Source organism: Hemitrygon akajei, chromosome 28 (assembly GCF_048418815.1).
Source record: "Hemitrygon akajei chromosome 28, sHemAka1.3, whole genome shotgun sequence".
Taxonomy (NCBI): Eukaryota; Metazoa; Chordata; class Chondrichthyes; order Myliobatiformes; family Dasyatidae; genus Hemitrygon; species Hemitrygon akajei.
The window spans coordinates 24,079,073-24,092,003 of record NC_133151.1 but is presented as its reverse complement, the minus strand read 5'-3'; the positions used below and the strand labels follow the sequence as shown (position 1 = coordinate 24,092,003).

General features: G+C 47.9%; 1 non-coding gene across 1 annotated transcript; it reads right to left on the bottom strand.

Annotated features, from left to right (window-relative positions):
• Positions 1-11,669: 11,669 nt before the first annotated feature.
• Positions 11,670-11,744, bottom strand: trnan-guu (transfer RNA asparagine (anticodon GUU)). Its single transcript has one exon. It is a non-coding gene; the product is annotated as a tRNA-Asn (tRNA).
• Between the last annotated feature and the right edge of the window lie 1,187 nt (positions 11,745-12,931).

Below are 12,931 nucleotides of genomic sequence, written 5' to 3'. Positions count from 1 at the left end.
CAAGAAATCCATACACACCAGGTCTAAAGGCCCTTTGCAAGTATGACAACGGAGCAGCCTGCACAAGCAGCGTCTTCCGGCGTATGCAGCGAATGCACGACTTGCAATACTCTTCCACCTCCGCCTTTATTCCGAGCCAGTAAAACCTGTCTTTGAGCAATCCACCCCCAAATGTCCTGAATCATCGTGCAGGGACTTCAACACAATCGTCCGATACTTCTCAGAAAGGACCAACTGCGAACGCTGAGTTCGGTCCGGGGGTGATGTTACCCAATATAAAACGTACTTCTTCAACTTTAGCCGAGGCAATTCCCTCAATAACGGAGACACTTAAGCGTGTTTCGTCTTCTTCGCCCACGCCACATCCTCATTCTCTACCGCGCACCAAACAGTGCCAATGCCCGTGTCATCTCGCTGAGCAGCTGCCAGTTCCCCTGCCTTAGTTCCGGCAACTGTTTACTCTTCAGCGTAGTCAGGTCACAGTAAACCTGGGGCAGGGCGTCATCGGAAGACCCCTATAGGTCTACTGCTCGCTCCGGCCTCCCCATTTCCTCGTCCTTCACGGTGATAGCCAACTGACGTATGGCTTTAACCCCAGGGGCAGGAATGTTCTCCCACTCCTAGTCCGTCTCTTGTTTCTCAAGCTCCCGCCGTGACAAAGCATCCGCATCGACATTCCTGCTTCCCGGCCGGTACTTCAGGCTGAAATCATATACCGACAAAGCGCCAACCACCGTTGGCCTGTAGCATACAGTTTTGCCGAAGTCAGGATATAAGTAAGTGGATTGTTGTCCGTCCTCACCTCAAACTAGTGCTCCATAGAGATAGTCACTCAGCTTATCCACCGCTGCCTACTTCAACGCCAGGAACTCCAACTTATGGGTGGGATAGTTTCTCTCAGAGGGCGATAATTTCCGGCTGACAAACGAGACAGCCCTCAAGCCGGTGCCCTGAACTTGATACAAAACGGTCCCTAATCTCTCTCGGCTGGCGTCAGTGTGTAGTACATAGGGTAATCGGAGGTCCGCAAAAGTCAGCACCGGTGGCTGTGTCAGCAACTCTTTCAGCGATTTAAAAACCTTCTCAAATTTTGCATCCCACCTCTGTCTGAAGGGCTACGACGGGTCAAGATATTATCTAACCTCCCGTCCCTCTTTTCCTTTTTTCCCCCAAGGGAGGGTAACCACGCAGAAGCTGGTTCAAGGGGTGACTCACTTTGACGTAGCCCTTCACGCATCCCCGATAATAACCACAGAACCCCAATAACAAGCGCAGAACGCTCACTGTCCGGGGCCTCGACCACGTTGTCACCGTTTCTATCTTAGCCGGGTATGCAGCTACTTCAATCTGCGAGATTATGTGTCTACGTCTTGCAGAACTGACACTTGTCCAGGGAGAGTTTTAATCCTTCCTCCTTCAGCCGACTTAGCACCTTCTGTACCCTCGCTTCGTGTTCTTCCACGGTGGCTCCAAACACAACCAAATCATCCAAACACACCAACACTTCAAGCCAATTCATATCCCCCACCGTCATCTCCATGACCCTCTGCAAGGTGGCAGGGGCCCCTGATATGCCTTGTGGCATCCTTTCGAACTGGAAAAACCCCAAATGGCATATAAATGCCATCTTCTCTGGTAATATCCACTCTTCAAGTCCAGCACACTAAACCACGTTGCTCCACTCAGACAGGCCAGAGCGTCTTCGAACCTCGGGACCGTATACTGGTCAGGGATAGTGCGCCGGTTCAAGGTTCTATAATCCACACACGTGCGTACCCTTCCGTTCTTTTTCCGGTCAACTACTATTGGGGACACAGTGATGATTTCAGCTTCCTTCAACTTGCACAAGTGCTGCTGCACCTCTTCCACATCTGCTGGGGCCTGTCGCCGCGACCTCTCTCTGAACGGGGTGTCCTCTGTCACTCGGATGGTATGGCGACTGCTCTTGGAGCGACCCAGATCAAACTCGCCAGGAGAAAGAAAAAAACACCTTCTAGTTTCAACATCTTCTCCACCAAAATGCGTTTCCACTCCTGCGGCACCAGAGAGTCCCCAAAGTTAAAGGCCTCAGCGGTCAGTTTTCCTCTGTTTTCCGATCCTTCACCCTTAGTGGGCCTCACAGGGGCGCTAGAGATGACCGTCACCGGGAACAAATGCGCCAGCGGCATGCTTCTCTTACAGGTGATTTCTCTCTTCGTACTGTTCCTGACAATCACGGCTATTCGCCACGCAAGTACCACCGAGGGCCTTTGCACTTTGGGCCTCACCGGCACCCCAGTCGGAAATCGTGTCTGCCCCTCGAGGTCCACTTATACGTCCCCGCCATCAGGCACTCCGGGAAACCTGGGGGTTCCCATCACTCCTGCAACTTCCTCAGGCCTTATAATCACAGGCTTCGACTGGGTGAACCACAAAGTCTCTCGTTTAACTTCAATCTCCAGCCCAGGGCGGCGCCGCACTTCCTCAAAATCAGCATGAAAAGCTGAGTGCACAGCCCGGGCCACCAAACAGTTCTCATTCACCCAGTCTTGGCGGGACCCCATTGGCCTGCACACCACAGGTCTGTTGGTCCCTACCAGGATTAAATCGCCCCCTGTCTCCGCTGGGTCAGGACAAACCAGCGCTAACGTCTCCAAAACTTTAGACTCTTGCACATCAGCTTCTGAAAACTACAGTTTCACCGGCAAATACTCATCATACGGATAACCACCAGCACTGACACCCCAAATCTCCAGTGCACTGAATGGAGTCAATGGCAAATGCTTTAAGTATTGATTGTAAAACGAACGGTATGGTAGCGTGACCTGCGACCCTGTGTCGAGTATGGCTTTAGCATAGGTTCCCTCTATCCGTAGCGACACGCTGGATCGGGTCCCACTAATCCCATCAGAATAGAGTCTTTTGCTTTCAGGAGTTTCTTCCTACATTGCTGGGAACGTCTTACCTTAAAGACACCAGGCCGTTTCCTCACTGGGTCCCCTCTAAGTTTCCCGACACATCTCTCTTCTTGGATACCCGGGGACTCGCCCTCTTAGAGGCTTCCGGCCGCTTACGTTCCCGCCGGAAGTGGCCCACCTCCCCGCAGTTATGGCACAGCCCCTGCCACTCACAGTCTCTCCGGAAGTGTCCCTCTTTCCCACAGTTATAGCAGACGCTACCATCAGCCCCTCTTCTCGCAGACATCCCGCCACTTGCGCTCTCCGTCCTCTGGGCGTCGATGGCCTCCCTACCGACCCCTAAGCCCTCAGCTCGGCTACCACGTCTTTTATCAGTTGCTGGGTGGAGCTGGCTTCTCTCCCGTCCCCACCGTGAGCTACAACTGATGATCTCACCCTGCTGACGGAGTCCTCCCGAGGCCTTAACGTGCGCTCATTAACCACTTCCCCCCAAACCCCCAACATCTCTGATCAGTTGTTCGAACATTGGAGGAGGGCGTGTCTTATAAGACTGCATGAGACTCCAAGCAATCTTGTCCTCGTACTGAGCACCCCGAAATACCTGGTCCATCCTTAACTGATCCACCTGTTCAGCCCGAATGTTCACCCCCCCACGGCGCCGCAACCGATTAAGCTGTCTCTCTAGCTGAAAAAGGTACGCAGAGAGCTTCTCACCCTCATCCTGATACATATTTTGAAGCTCCCTGAGGATCTCCCAGGAGCTCCCAGTCAACCCAAAAGCACTTTCCAAGGCCTCCAGATAGTCATGCAGAGTGGCCGAAGGCTGTTAACCTTCACGCCTCGCACAACCCTAGCCGCCTCTCCCCGCAAACTTTCAACTAATCTCTGCCGCTTTTCCTCATCCGAGCTCTGCCGCTCACTCAACAGCAATAACGTTTGCTCAACCCATGTCTCATAATCCTCCTCATTCTCCGGAGTGCGCACTAACCCCGAGAAAATTCTTATCTTCTGGCGGGGCCCCTCTGCCCTTCTCGCTAAGGAGGTAAGTGTAGAGGCCAACTCAGAACTCTCGCCTTACACGGTGGAACGGGAACTGACCAACTTTTCCAAATCTGACCACTCTTTCCCTTCATCCTGCAACACCGAAAGAATCCGTTCCCTAAGATCTCCTCCCCACTCTGCTGACAACTCTGCTCGCTGAGCTTTGGCCCCTCCCTCCACGACACTCTGCAGGCGCATGGTCCCGCCTCCCAGGGGATGCCAATCTCCTCTGGCAACTCCGCCCCTGTTAAGTCCTCACTTGTCTGCACTAACACCCTATCTGTACCTGTCTCAAAATCAAAGTTCCGCGATACAATCTCCACTTTGCCAAAAACTCGCACTCAAACCTCGAAGTAACCCTTCATACGGTGTGCTAGTCTCCACCCCTCTCAACACACACGCTCTCTGCCTCCTTCACAGCCTCACACCATCGCTGAAAAGCAGCAGCCGCCATCACAACTGTATTTTAATCAAGCAGAGTGGTCACCAACATCCAGAAATTCTATCCCTGGACGAGCACCCCACAAGTGTAACACCCACGCTATCGGCTTGTGTATTTCTGGGGAAAATATGTCCACCCGCCAAACTGTGTCTCCCGTTTGCGTGGATGCTGTGTAATGCACACTGGTACATACTCCCACACACAATATCAGACCGCAGACCATGTACGTTTACATAGTACACTTTATAAATCTTCCTGGAACTAGGTAATTAATAGCGATACATTATAAAAAGAAAAGAAAGGAAAGGGCGCCAAAACTTATCAGAGATCAATCAATTCGTGCACAACCGTTGCAGCTCAATTTCGAAGTCTTCGGTCCACCATTCGATCGTCTGCGACCTCCTCGACCCGCCGCCTGGGACCAACCTCGCTGGTCGACCAGAGCGCGTCCAGCACCTCCTTCCTTTCCGGTTCTCCTCCTGAAAATCCCCGCGCACTCACTCCAGGTTCCCACACATACAATTCGAACAACATTGCTACCATTGTTTCGTTGCTCCGTTATCAATAACTATAACCCAACCATTCCAACTAAACAGAGCATCACCTCATCAGTTACCCAGGAAGATGCTATTTCATTATAAATCTACGAGAAGCCATTTTATATATGGAGTTAGCAGTTAACATACAGTTAATAAACTGTGAACCCTACTTGCATAAAGCGCATGGAATGCTGGCCTTCATTAGTTGGACTATTCGACACCATTGTAATGATGTCATACTGCAGCTACATGAAGTTGGAAGTAGGCAATGCTTAAGAGTATCGTGTGCAGTTCCAGCCATGTCATTATAGCAAGGATGGACACTCTGGAAAGGATGCATACGTTTCACCAGGTGTTCCTTGGATTCGAGTTCAGCAACTCAAAGAAAAGTTTGGACAAACGTGATCTCATTAGGACCTCAGAGACTGAGGAGAGATCTGACAGGGTCTTTGTTTTAATTTGAAGAGGTGTGGATAGGATACAGACGTGAATCTTATTCCGACGATAGAAATGTCAAGTACCAGAGGATATGTGGATATGCTTTTAAGGTTAGAGGGGGGGGGAATTAAAAGGCCATATGAAGAAACGTTTACTTTCTTTTAAATCAATGGGAATGATAAGTACTTAAAATCGATTTCCATAGGTAGCAGGAGAAGCAAATATTCTGGTGGGATTTAAGAGGTGTTTAGGAAGACAAGCATATTAATAGAATTGAGGGATATGGATGATAAACAGGAGGGAATTTAGAATAAATTCGAATCATGGTTCTCACAATATCATGGGCCAGATGGCTTTTCCAGTGCTGTATTGTACTGGTCTATGTTCCTAGACAGGGAATTATAAATACCAGAATGGAACATGAAATGTCATGAGTAAGATTAAGAAAATACGAAGGTATTTGAAAAATACGTTTAAAACAAGATGGTTGCTACAGAGAATGTAGGATCTCTCAAAGTAGAGGAGAACTTAGCCAGGAATGAAGCAGAGCACTTTCTGTACAGATATATAACGGTTTATTTTGTAGGGAAAAAAAGCATGAAAAGGAAGAGAAAATGTTACAAGGGATGCTTCAGGGCTGTATCATCATTGCTGTGACAGATAGCAGACCAGATACTCTGAACGAAAAGCACGTGCTGCTCAGCCCTTCTACAGACATTGGGAGTGGATCTGAAAAGAACCTTCGGGTCCCTGGGTTCAGTTACGTCGCTTCTCTTACTGGCATCTGTCAGTCGCTTATACAGTGTTAGAGCGTGGGGTTCATTGTGTACTGGCCATTCTCTTGTGCAGTGTTAGAGTGTGCGGTCCATTCTGTACCTTTCAGTCTCTGGTACAGTGTGAGAGTGAGGGGTTCATTTTGTACCTGTCAGTCTCTGGAACAGGGTGAGAGTGTGGGGTTCATTCAGCACCCGTCGGTCTCTGGTACAGTGTGAGAGTGTGGGGTTCATTCTGTACCTATCAATCTCTGGTACAATGTGAGAGTGTGGGGTTCATTCTGTACCTGTCAATTTCCACTAAAATGTGAGAGTGTGGGGTTCATTATGTACCTGTCACTCTCTGGTGCAGTGTGAGAGTGCGGGGTACATTCTATACCTGTCAATCTCTGGTACAACGTGAGAGTGTGGAATTCATTCTGTACCTGTCACTCTCTGGTACAGTGTGAGACTATCCACCAGAATGCATCTTCGAATCTGTCTTGCAGTGTATCGGTGCAAAATTACTTTGAAATTCATGCTAGTAGTTGAATTTGTTGATTAAATCTTTTTTTTCATTTCAATTGATACCATAGAGAACGTCACTGTTTACATTGAACTAATATTCAGGTACTTTGTGAAGTACTAACGAAGTCCTGACGAAGGGTCTCGGCCCCAAACTTCGACAGCGTTTCTTCCTATAGATGCTGCCTTACCTGTTGTATTCCACCAGCATTTTCTGTGTGTTTCTTGAATTTTTAGCATCTGCAGATATCCTCGTGTCTATGATAGATATGAAACTTTCCACGAGTCTATGTGTGGGCGTGTTTGAACGGTGTGTCCTGTGTAGTAACTTTTGTGCTGATGGAATAGAAAATGATTTTGACTGTAGATACGCAAACACTGTGTCCGCAGTGGTCAGTGATGGGACTTCTGTCTGATCATATTAAAATACCTATGGGCTGATCAGATGACAGACGACACAGTTGTGGGTAGTGAGGAAGGTTTTCAGACGGGCAGAACTGGATGTCAATCAGTTGGAAACACAGATGGAGAAATGGGGGATGGAATTTAATCTGGACAAATGTGAGGAGTTTTACAGGAAAGAACGCAGTAAATGGCAGCAGCTTCAGGAGCACCGATACACTAAGGGATCTTGACGTATTCATCCGTAACGTCATCGAAGTGGCATTGAAAGGAGATAAACTGTTATAGATGTGTGGTACACTTGCCTTCATCAGTCAGGGTATTGAGCACAAACCACGGGATGATTTGTTACAGCTGTACAAACCCTGGGTTAGGACACATTTCGAGCCGTGTGTGCAGTTCTGTTTGCTACATCACAGGAAGGACTGTGGGGACTGTGGAAAGGATGCAGAAGAGCTTTTCCAACATGTTGTCTGGATTAGTATGGGGAAAATTGGACAACATGAATCGTATTTTTTGAAATTTTTATTTAGAGATACAGAGCGAAATAGACTCTTTTACCCTCACTGCCCGGCAAAGCCTGGCAACCCCAACTTAACCATAACCTAATCAGAGGGTATGATATAATGTGAATTAACCTTCCCGGTACATCTTTTGACTGTGGGAAGTAACAGGAGGACCTGAAGAAAACTGACGCAATCCAAAGGGAGAACATACAGAGACTCTTTAAAGAAGATGCAGGGGCTGAATTCTGAACTCCGATGCCCCGAGCTGTAACAGCGTCGTTCAAATGGCATGGTGGCCTAGAGTGCAGTCTCACGTGACGCCTGTGTCAGCAGAGTTATCGAGGGCAGAAAGGGCTATACCTAATCCTGTTTCAGTTACACGAGGAGAGAACATGGTATTTTATTGATTGGGAACAGAATGCAAATATCTTCGTTTCTCACACAACGTGTTGAGAATTTTAATTCCGTCCAGACCAAAGTCTTCGTTTTCAGTATTTTTCCTGTTATTTCAAATCAGCACACGTAACCTACTCCCGACCATTACTCAGACGTATTGCTGACGTTACCAATATTCTTCTGAATACCCTGAGTTAATCTACCGGGATGAAGATGTTTATCACAATAATATATGAAATTGATCATTACCGTGAAATCCACATCATCTTCTACCCCAGTCTTTCTGCCCTTACCGGAGGAAGCTCCTCATCCAAACTCGTTCCTTCCAAAACATTTTCCTTTCATTTCTTGCAAAAATCCATTCCATACTATCACTGAACTCACCAACTGAACATCCCATCATCGGTTCCGCTCAGTCACATTACAGGTGATCTAACCGCCAACACCCGTCACTGTCGGCCTGCCACTCTCCAGTTGTCTCCCTCTCCCTCCGTGACCGATCGCCTTCCAGAACACAGTTCCCATTGCCGGGCCGAGGCGTTCCCCGGATCCTTCCGCTCCACCAACAATTTACAACATCGGTCCCGGGTATTCCCCATTCCCGGCTGCTTTAAAGCCACTGGGGCAGATGGGTGAGGGAATGAGACTGCGCATGTACACTGTCAGTCAGGTATAAGGGCGGAGACTCACTGCGCATGCGTTCAACTGCCATCAGTGACCGAAGCTCAGCCAGACCATCCCCCGATTTACTTATTTGGACACTGAGCGGAGGTTTCGGGGACTGCAGGAGCCACGGAATTAAACCTATGTAAACTTGGATTGTTCTCTGCAAAGTGTTGTAGGTGTCCCTTTGTTTGTGTTCTCCACGCGGGAGTTGATAACTCACAGCAATAGTCCCGGTTTAATGTGTTCGAAGTGGCGGGTTCGGTCACTGAGTGTAACTCCGAACGGCGCTTAAATACAGACTAGCTGAGGGAGTGTCTGGGGAAAGAGGTTGAACCCAACATCCCATGTTCTCAGGAAATTCTCCAGTTCCAGGCTCACTGCAGACTTGGTCCATAGTCTCAAAGAGCACTTCAACACCTTTATTTTTGGCTCAAAAATTGCCTTGTATTTTCAGTTAGTATTTGAAGCAGGGAGCGATCTCCCATCGGGGAATTGAACTCTCATCTCCCATGTGACGGGCGGGATACGAAACCACGGAACTACAGAGGAATATACAAGGATATGGAATCTGTCACGCTGATTTCAGGGTACAGGAGACCTCACAGAGTCACCCTGAAGTCTGTTTGTTGAGGGTGGGTCTGGCGTTTTTTTAATTTACCCCCTTCTCACTGTGTGACTGCAGGGGTCTCAGGATTCTTTACGATTCAGTCACTTACTGTGTTCAAGGACTGGGAAAAGGAAGGGCTCCCATCAGCGTGTGGTTTAAAAGTACAATTATAATCAGGGTTTCTTTATCGATTTTGTGTTGCGTGAGGCAGGATCCCATTAGGATCTCTTCCACTCGGTTCTAGCTCAGTCTGACCCCTGGAGTATGCTCGCCGTGGGTTGCAAAACTCCGGTCTGTTGGGGATGACGACATTAATTTACTGGAATCGGAACTGCAGCAGAGTGAGGAATGATCTGCCAGAAAGCAGCTTGGGTCTAATCGAGTCACATGGAACTATGGGAGACGCCTCATTACTCAATTATTTTACATCAATGAGCGATGGTGGTATAGTGTTGAGCATAGCTGCCTTCACAGCAGTTGACCCGGGTTCGATTAAATAGGATCAAATAAGCCTGTTACGTAGACAAGGTCTACGCGGAACTCCAAGGGCCGAGTAATCGACTCACGCTAATTCATGCTGTGAATGCAAGATCGATTCATTAATTATCATTCACTGTGACGTGAATCAGAGATGGAATTAACATCTCTCAAGAGTTTCCCTTTACATTCTATTCTGCCTCTATTCCAGATTCGACAAGAATGGACAGTTGACAGGATCGGCAGGATTTGTAAAGTTTTGCCCGGATGTTGCCTGATTTAAATGTTTGACCTTGTTTGCCTTCATTGGAATGTCAGAGCCTGAGATGAAAGTTGACCGAATTATGAAGCAGAAAATTATGAGACATAGATTGGGCAGATAGTCAGAATTGGTTCCCAGGGTAAGGATTTGAAATTCTAAAGGGAATGAATGTAAGGTCGGAGTGGGAGAGAGTTTAAAGAAGATGTGTGGCTGACGTTTTTAGATAGAGTGGGGAGGGTGCTTGGAACGGGCTGCCAGGTTCAGAGACGGAAGGGTGTACGATGTTCTTAGATCGGCACATGAATATGTAAGAGTGGAGCGACATGGATAGAGGCCCAAAGAGAAAATCGCAGATGATGGTAATCCAAGCAACACAGAACATGTTGAAGGAACTCAGCAGGCCATGCGGCAACTGTGGGAAAAAATACAGTGGACGAGCTCAGTCCCTTCATTCAGACTGTGAAGAAAGACGAGTTAGACAATGGGGTGGGGGATGAAACACAAGGTGATAGGTCAAACCAGCGGGGTTGGGTTGGGGGCTGCTAAATGAAAGACCTGAAACTTTGTTTGCTGAACGAGGTACAGCGCTGGATAACAGGGAAGGAGAGAAGGCCATGGAAGAAAGAAAAAGGGGGGGGGGAACACCAGAGGGAGTTGATAGGCAGGTAACTGATAAGGTCAGAGAGGTGAAAGAGAATGGGGCTTCCTGAAGGAGGGGACACTACCGGAAGTTTGAGAAATCGATGTTCATGCTATCAGATTGGGGGCTACCCAGACGGAATATAATGTGTTGCTCTTGCGGCTTGAGTTAGGGAGGATACCAGTGTGGGCTTGGAACATGGACTGTTCCACGTAGCCGACAAACAGGCAGGCACAGCTAGGACCCATGCCAGTGTCCATGGCAATACCTTGTGTTTAAAGGAAGTGGGAGCACAAGTTCCGCCAGACAGATGTTAATGGTGGTACGGGAAGCTGGCTGGGTCTGGTATCCAGATGGAAGTGGAGAGCATTGAGACCTTCCTGGTGCGGAGGTGGGTGTTGCTGGACGTGTATAGGGATTGGACATTCATAGTGAAAATAAAATGATCCCACATAATATGTGGGCTGAATCTAATGAGACTCCAACTGAATGATGGACACAAAATTAAATCAAAAGCACGACATTAGACCCGGCAAGTCTTTTAGTTCCAATGATATCGCTCGAGGAAACGAACAATTATGGTCAAAGAAAAGCGGATCTTACACACTCCTGACAGAAAAATATCATGCTCCCCGGGTATTCTCTCTTTTCCCTTCTTCTATCCGGCTGATGGTACAAGAAAGTACATACTACAGACTCGTGGATAGGTTCAGCTCCACTTTTATGTCTGTTGAAAGGTGCTCGAGTATAATAAGATGGATCCTTGACCTCACAGTCTACCCGTTATGATGCGGCACATATTTTTTCCCAGCACTGTGCTTTTCCTGTCGCAGTTACATTTTGTTCTGCATTCTCTTATTGCTTAGCATTGTTCTCTCCCAATACACCGTGTAATGATTTGATCTCTATAAACAGTGTTAAAGAAAAGGTTTCCACTGCATCTGAGTACGTGACAAAAAATAAATAAATTTCAATTCCCACTGAACGTGATGGTGCAGTAACAAGGAACGCCGATTTCCGGACAGCGGAGCCTTTCGCAGCCGTAATGTAACACACAGCAAAAGATGCTGGATCACCAGCGTCCCTGGGGTGGGCTCGAACCACCAGCCTTTCGGTTAACAGCCGAATGCGCTCACCGATTGCGCCACAGAGACAAACTGGAAAAGGGTTCGATAATTGGTAGGTTCCGACGTTGGAAAATGGTGACTAACAATTGATGCTGTGAACTGGCCTTTCACAATCAGCATGACTGGTTTTCACCAGAGGGTGACGGCCGATATAAAACAGAAAACGCCGGACCATATATTTGTCAGATTTAGAAGGGGAAATATTAAATAAGTTCCCAGTGCATTGATAAAAAAGTCGGCCACAAGTAGGCACTCCTCAAAGAAGGACATTTTACATGGGACGTAATCACTGTTTCCCGGGACGGATAAGGACAGCACCGAATCCGGGCTCAGAGAAACAGAACTGATCCTAAACCAAAAGCAGAAGCTGCCGGAAATACTCCGCAGGTTAGGCAGCGTCTGTGGAGGGAGAAACAGAGTTCACGTTTCAGGTCGATGACCTTTCACAGCTCCGACCTCGCAGTTAGACGGAAGGAGTCACACAGAGTCTCTGCAGGGTGGCCGAAGCTGGGTGAAGGAACCGATTCCACTCGCCCTGTCCTTTCTGACTCTCAACTGGAAACTATAAATCGAGCTCAACGACAGCCTTTGTTTAACATTTAAAATGTGGCAGAGGCGGATGAAGCAAATATTTCCGGAAATATTGTTCTCTGTCACCGCGTGTTGCGCCGAATAACTCTGAGATACAGAGCAGCTAAGGGGAGATTTCACGAAGCTGAACACAAAGTCCCTTCCACTCGGCAGACTCTCCCTTCCCGGGGTTAATGTAGACCGACTGCTCCATATCCCTAAAAAACGATCACTTCTATACCAAACTGTGATTCAACCTCTTTAACCCTTTTCAATTAACTTTGAAAATTTGAGTTGCAATTACGTGTAAGATGGAAACAGCTAAATCATTTGCCTGTCTGGGGTATTAACCCGGTCTTCCCCGTGGGAGACAGTGATACTAACCACTACACTAACAAGAAACCAATGCGGAATTGCGTTCTGACACGGGGATGTCCGAGCATAGGATACTTCAAAGGGTCACCCAGTGTTTGTTCATTGACTCTGGCACCGGCGCTTTTCACACATACACATCTTCCTGAGTGACGGGAGAGGCCTCGGAATCGCTTCCGATTCAGCTGTTCCTTGTGTAAATGCCACAATCCGGCCTGATTTTGCTGGGGTGACGAACATTTATCAACAGGTTTAAACTGATGCAGGAAAAT